This window comes from Lolium rigidum, chromosome 6 (genome assembly GCF_022539505.1).
Source record: "Lolium rigidum isolate FL_2022 chromosome 6, APGP_CSIRO_Lrig_0.1, whole genome shotgun sequence".
In the NCBI taxonomy this organism is placed as follows: Eukaryota; Viridiplantae; Streptophyta; class Magnoliopsida; order Poales; family Poaceae; genus Lolium; species Lolium rigidum.
In genome coordinates this window covers 334,980,256-334,987,748 of record NC_061513.1, presented here as the reverse complement: position 1 = coordinate 334,987,748, position 7,493 = coordinate 334,980,256, and the positions used below count along the sequence as shown (strand labels likewise).

The window sequence follows — 7,493 nt, the reverse complement described above, 5'->3', positions numbered from 1 at the left end:
TCGCGCTTCCGAGCTTTTGACTTCTTGGCGGCTTCCTCCGTCTGCCGCACCATTTGACCCGCTTCGGAAGTTTTTTCCGGGTGAGCGGAGGTCCCCTCGGTTCTTTGCCGGAATCCCTCGGAGGATCCAGGCTTAACTGGGGCGAAGGGAGGCGGAGCGGAGGAGATCGGCGTCGCCATGATTGGTTCCGAGCTTGGAGGCGGAGTTGTTGAAGACATCTGAAGAAAATAGTTTGTCGGAAATTAATTTTAGTCGGATCCCATGTCGTCTTCCCCAAAGTTTACCCCTACCAACTACGGCACGAGAACGACGCTCGAGAGCTCACCGTGATGGAGTCCGCGGTGGTCGGAGTCGCCGGCGACGAGGTTTCGCGCGGTGGCTCACTGAAGTTAAGAACTGGACGAACACTGCGCGGCGGCGAGGCGACTCCGGCGAAGTTCCGGCGAGATTCCGGCACGGCGGAGAGGAGCTCGTGGGCGGCGCTTGGCTGAGAGCTGAGAAGGGGGTGAATGAGGGTAAAAGGGCTCGACGGCGGATATTTATAGGCTGAGGGGATAAGATTCGTGTTCCGCATCCTGTGGTCGGAACGCAAGCGTCGCACCGTTGGATGCGTGACACGTGTCCCAAACCCTAGCGGTAAAAATGGCTAGAGATAAGTTACCGCGGAAATCGCGCGAAAATGGCGCCAGAATTGGCGGAACCGTTTGAGTCTTTTAAGATTCCGGGTAATTGCGTAAGGATAAGTTTGTTCTCGTTCGTGCAGGGAGTAACCCGGAGATGTTCTTTGGAATGTCGATGGATGAAGTCCCGCAGGGAGGGAGCATTTTCCGGCTATAAGTTGAAAAAAAAGAAGAAAATGCAAAGTTGGAGCTCTTCGAGTTTCTCCGCGTTGCCGATGATGCCGGAGACTTAAGGAACCGGCATGGCGGAAGCTGCAGGGAAACCCGGAGAACTGCGGGAGCTACTGTTGTGGGTATACTTCATGGGTGTACCATCGACGGTGCCTAGATCCGGCAAGCCCGGGTGGCCCACGAGACGGTGATGAGGCATGTGGCCCATCGGGCGGCCCGGTTCTTCGTTGATCATGAAGGAAGAAGTCCAGCCCGGGATCGGCGAGCCGGATCCGTACCGACATAGGAGGAACCCGGATCCATGGAGGCCCATGAGGAACCCGGATCCGATACGACGTATATGGAAGGCGGATCCGTGACGTGCACGGCAAGATATTGTACCGTAGTTAGGGTCATGCCGTAATCCGGCTAGGACTCTCCATGTAAACCCTAGATCCGTGCGCCTTTATAAGCCGGATCCCGGGAGCCCTAGAGGCACAACCACAACTCATTGTAACAACGCGAAAGCGCCCGGATAATTCCGGACAAGCAGCAGTAGGCCCTGTCATCGTGCAGGTGTTCCGAAGCTGGGTAACTCGCGTACCACCGTCCCGTGTGCACTCCGCCCTATGGCCCCTACTTCTTCTCCCCCTCGTGAGGATCCCTCCTCCGAGGTACCGTCGATTAGGCAACGACACCGCTTGATCTTTGTTTAGTAGATCCGATCCGTTATGATTGCTCCTTGTTCTTCAAGGATTAGTTTAATATCTGCATCGTTAGGCCTTACAAACGGGTCGAAGGATCCAGTGGCGCGTAGGGTGTAGTTTGCTAGCCCTAGACGAGGATGTTCCGAGGATCAACTTTGTGTTGGTTTTTAGGCCTTGTCTAGGGTCGGTTTACGATCACCGTGCGTGGCCGCCGGGCTCGATCACGAGTAGGATGTTCCGATTATGCGGTGAAAACCCCGGATCGTAGTAGGTCGTTTTAGCTTTGCTTTGATCAAGCAGGACCACCATCCGATCGTACACCTCGTACGCATCATGGGTGGATCGGCTCTTTGAGCCGATTCACGGGACAACTCGAGAGCCGATCGAGGCTCGTATTTAATGTTTACGTGTATGCCATGCAGGAAACTAAGCGAGGCATTCTCCAACACCTTCCCGACCGGGTATAGGTCAGGTGGCACGCCCTTGCATCAGCATCGGACGTGCGTGCCGAAGGCTTTGCGGGCCGTCGCTCGGAGGGACCAGGGCCAGCCGCAGTCCTGGGAGATTCCCGGCTCTACGGTGTTGCCCGTCGCTGCCCGCCGGTGGGTTTCTGACCGCAACAGCTGCTCATACTTAACATTCCATCAAACCCATTGAATCCCACCCACAGGGTTGTACATCGCTCTATGGAAGTTGAATGCACAAATTAACAAAGCATAAAACACAAGCAATGGTGAAATGGCAGAAGAAACAAAAATGCACCAGCCGGGAATCGAACCCGGGTCTGTACCGTGGCAGGGTACTATTCTACCACTAGACCACTGGTGCTATACGGCTTATTTTCTTCAAAATAAGTATATATACAATGAGTGCAGTGTATTGTACGCTGAACACCATGGTCTTTTCCCATCCATTCTTCATTTCGCGAATCAACACTTTGTACTGACACTGCAATGTTTGATGCAGTCGCCAGACAAGCCACAACGTGAATCAGCAGGCTTCAATCTGAACGTGTCGAGGGGAGGAAAGGTACTGTGATCGCGGCTGTAGTCACCAAGGTAGCATCAAGTGAACCAGTACCAGCAAATCACGACCGGCAGGTGCAACATGTCAGGCAGAGGAAAAAGGAACACACGAAACAGAACAACATTGAAGCAACGCATCATCGACAGTAAGCAGAACACGGAACACATGCACAGGAGGCTAGATAAGAAAAGGGCAGGCAAACAGCACGCCTCTCGGTGTCTGGTACTTGGTTTCAGAGTTCACAGCCCAGTCTACTTGGTCTCAGAGTTCACTTCATCAGACATAGATCGGATATTCGGATACGTCCAACGGTCCAAGGCACGGCCAGCTGTGGACACTATATATACTACTAGCACAAATGCCCGCGCGTTGCAGCAGGAGGCAAAAAACCTACAATACGTTGTGCACAATGTAAGTTGCTGGTTAATCGTGATGTCCATGGCTCGCTCTACGGTTAGGTGTGTCTCCTCTGGTAAATGAAGAAAGATACTATTATCAAGTGCTAAGTGTAATTGGTAGCCAAGTTTCATAATATTACTTGTAGAAAAGTGTGTCTTAATTAACTCTATTTTTCTATGTATAATCTGCGCATAACAAGTAACTTAAAATAATAAGAATTGTGTGACAAGTAACCAAAATAATATGCATCTTTTCAACAAGAGTATATATCTTCTCAAAGGCATATCATGATGTACGTCGAGAATGAGCTCCCGTACTTAGTAAAACTACCAATCTCTCTGACACTAAAACCATGAACTTGATCAGCCAGTATCAACGAAGATACCCGGCAGTCTAGGCTTTTCCTTATCTTGCCTTCCTCTGAAGTATCCAAATATTGCATCGGCACGTCAACACACCTCTAAGTAATATAAGGATGAATTTTCTTTAACTCTCACGACCTAGGAAAAAAAAGGCGACACGGAGGTGGGCGTCCAGCTCCTCTCCTGCCCCAAGATCACGGCCGCGCGCCGGCCACCAGCTCTCGCCCCGCCTGGTCAGCTCGGTCTGCACTAATAACGTTTTGTACGGAGTATGATGAATCAGGGGAGCACACCTACACACATTTGAGCAAATTCATGGCAACGCCCCGCTGCTCTTCCATGTCCAGCAACCGTGGCCTTGGTTGGCACGCTGCACGGCTAGAACGACGACTTGCGTGCCCTTCCATTTTTTGTTCCCCCGAGGGGCGCACTACCAAAGCCGATTCTCCACCTCTCCTCTTGAATCACTGGCCCGCCCACCTTCCGCCATCAACTATAGGCCGATCGTCGTCCGCGGGGACAGCATCAGGGGCTTCGAGGCATGAGAGCTTCACCCGCCCCAGCAATGACGGTTCTCACAATGTCGCGTGCTTCGCCCTATGAGGCAGCCGGTGGCGTAGACTCTCGAGGGTTCTGCCGGTTCTGCTCCTCATTGGCGGCTACGGCCCATGACCCGCTGTACAACAAGATCTCGTCACCGTCATCCAACTTCATCCCGACGAGGTAGTGCTTATTCTTGTGTGGCAGCGACATTGACGCCAACCGTCCGGACGCCTACAGCATGGCCGCCCTGTCCGGCTGCTGGCATTCGGGAGTTCGGCTGATCGAACCCTATAGAGTATAGCCCCACGAGCCACGAGGATCTTGGATGCGTGAGCCGGTGCATCAATACTGAAGCTTTCCTAATTGGATAAGTGAAACAAAGGTAGTCTAACAAACAGAGAGGTGAATTAGTTAGCGTGGACGCGCTCCTCAAGCTGGTATCGGCTAACAGAATCTGGCATACAGCAAGTGCAGGTCAGCTAGCGGCCTAGCGAGCATCGCCTCCAACGAATCCAGCGTGCGCGAGTTATCCAGTACACGGGGGCTGGGTAGGCGGCGCGCCATGGGAGGGATGGGTCGGCTACACGGAGACGGGTGTTGCAATAAGTCAAATCTGGAGGAAGCGGGGAAAGAGGAATCAATAACAATAATCCTACACTTACGGGCTGGGGTTACGGAAACTTTCTTACGGGCAAAGGTGGAGGCGTGTGATTGGAATTTGCATGCAGCAGTTGCTCTGACGAAATTCGTGATTGACACATCAGTCCGTAGGATTCTGTGCGTAGGAATCAGCCCGTAATTGTAGCATTGCTCAAGAGGAATCGGCCGCGGAAGCACAACAGAGGCGGGCGTGGGTTCGGGACAACCTCCGTTCCGTTCCATCGGCCGGAGGAGGCGGCGACTCAGGTGGCCAGAGATCCAGGGGCAGGGGTGGCGGCCAGGACGGTTCTGTTCGGGAGCGCTCGTTCGGGGGAGCCGGGGAGGGGATAGGAAGATAAATGAACTGGTACGATGAAAACGTAACTGGGCTTGTCTTTTTCATAACTGGGCCTGTTCGTTCCACTCGAGAGTTATTAGCGATCGAGCCTAGAGAATAGTAAAGATCACCAAAACGGAGCAGCCAAAATTTCCGAACAAGAGAACCTGACAATGCAAGTCGATTCTTCTCGGTTGGAGGAGACAATCATCATCAGCCCATACTCACTAGTCCATACTACACCCTTGTTTACAGTCTGCCCTACATGACAAGTCCACTGCACTTGCCACCAGCTACTGTGGGGAAAATACACGATAACCCCCCCAGTTCACACCCACTTCCATCATATGCCCCCCTTTGTGTCACTGACATGTGGGGTCCGGCCCCACATGTCAGTGACACAAGGGGGGCATATGATGGAAGTGCCACCAACTTGGGGGGGTTATCGTGGATTGCCCCGCTACTGTGACCAAACAAAAATGACAGTTCAGCTTGGCAGCTTGCTATGTTTCTCTACTATATACTACCTCCGATTTAAGGAATAAGACGCCCTTATTTTACGTGTTTTTCATTTGACTAAAAATTACTTCAAATATATAAAGATTGTCTGTATGAAATTAACATCATTAGAAAGTGCTTAATACGAATCCAACGATACTAATTACATATAATATAACCAAGATTTTGTTGCTTAATTTTTATGGTTAAAATTTTCCTTGGAATACGCGTGCGCCTTATTCCTTGAGACGGAGGTAGTATACAATTCATACCAGAATTACTAACAATAGTATACTGCAGCCTCCCTCATACGTAATAACTAGAGTTCAGTCCCACAAATACAATAAAGTCGAGAAACAAATTACAAGAGTTCATCCCAGTATCCCACACAAGTAAAGCTGCTGCACTGAAACCAGTGTGAGCGACAAAGTTGTTCCCCAAGTATCATGCAACGGATATACTAATTTTCATGTCAGCGAAGCTTGGTAACTGGCGGAGCACTTTGGCCTTGCTTTCAGTGCTTCACTCATGGAAAATTATACTTCCATTTTTTCAGTACTGTTTGCCCAAGAGAATAACAGTTGAATAGGAGCAACTTCATGTTCAGTGCCCCTCATGTCATGGATTTCTATTTCTTCAAGGCAATTCAGTGCAAGCTCTAGTGCATGATTCACGGAGCAACAATGTTTGACAATACCAATCTGTTATTCTCAGAATCTCGGTTTGACAAGGAAATGACAATAAACCACAATCGATAATTTTCAAAATCAAATGTCTCCAATTCTATCGTCATTTTCCCCGGGCATCTACTTGTAATTGGCCGAACAAGGGAACTGTATTAAGAGAATGTGGTTGCTTTATTTATAAAACAAGACGAAAGCCTACTTTAATGAGGTAAACAGTAACGTGAGCAGCCATATCTGCCCTCTATGTATATATCAAGCACTCAATCACGTAAGATACGGTTTGGAGGGAGTTGGCAGCAACGTCGGGTACGAATAGTTCAGTTCCTGCATAACCGTCCTTGCATTAGGCCTCAGTTCTTGATCCTCCTGAAGACAGAGGAGCCCGATATGCGCACAGTTGCGCATCTCATTTCGATCATAGCGGTAGCCCAGTAACTCGTCCGCTATATCTTCTATGGATCTAGACTTCCATTTGTCCTATTACAAGTTTTAGAGTGATTGGCATTTTTAATTACCGTCCATTCACCCCGATCCAACGGCAGTAAATAGATGGAACCAAACTGACGGAACAAAAAATGTGGGACCAGAACCAAAATCCGTGGGCCTGGAACCTCTAATATATTTAACGAAAATTGTAAAAAACAAACAACCATTCGGTCGGGGAACCATTGGACGAGTCTGCACGCATCTTAAAGTTAAATCACCCAAACGTGGATCGTATGTGTACGTCGTCTCCGTAACATGTCGTACACAAGTAATCGTACCATCCCAATCAAACGAAAAAATAGATCAACCGCACCAAACTACTCAAGCTCTGCATCTCGCCCAGCTGCCGAAGCTCCGGTGCTGGCGAGCATCCAACTCCGCGCCGCCACTTTCTGCTCGCTATCGGCCGCGCGCAGCTCTGCTAGAACTCGCCGAAGCGATAGTGCCGGCGAACACCCGATTCACAGTAGCCCCATGTGGGTTCGCTGCTTCTCATGGAAGCAACGGCACTAGCGAGCGCCCGATTCCTCTGAAGGCAGAAAGGAAGCCCCAGCACATGTGATTCCATTCCTTTCTTCCCCACTTGTGTTTGTACTATACTTTCTTTTTCCAGAGATTGGGTGTTGTATTATGCAGTAGTTACTATCTTGTTCAGAAATTTCTGTCTGCTATTGCCTGCAAGGTGCAACAGAGTTTGATTGACATGGAAAGTTGTCTTGTTCATCTAGTTTTTTTTATCTTGATTGCAGGCATTAAAGTACTGAAGTGCTCTGCTCTTGATAGTAACACTTGAAGAATTTCAGGTACTATCTTGTTCAGATAACGAAGCAGATTTCTTGAAGAATTTCAGACTACATATATTCATCTAGCAGAGCTTCTATCTTCCATCTCAAGAAAGCTTGCCATTCGAATGGTGGATAGCCAGCAAGGTCTCTACGGTTGTAAATGTGCTCACCACAGTGCTAGTACCTTCCCTGTAG

The 7,493-nt window shown here is 49.7% G+C and overlaps 1 non-coding gene across 1 annotated transcript; it reads right to left on the bottom strand.

Moving 5' to 3' along the window:
• Positions 1–2,294: 2,294 nt before the first annotated feature.
• Positions 2,295–2,365, bottom strand: TRNAG-GCC. The gene has a single exon. It is a non-coding gene; the product is annotated as a tRNA-Gly (tRNA).
• Between the last annotated feature and the right edge of the window lie 5,128 nt (positions 2,366–7,493).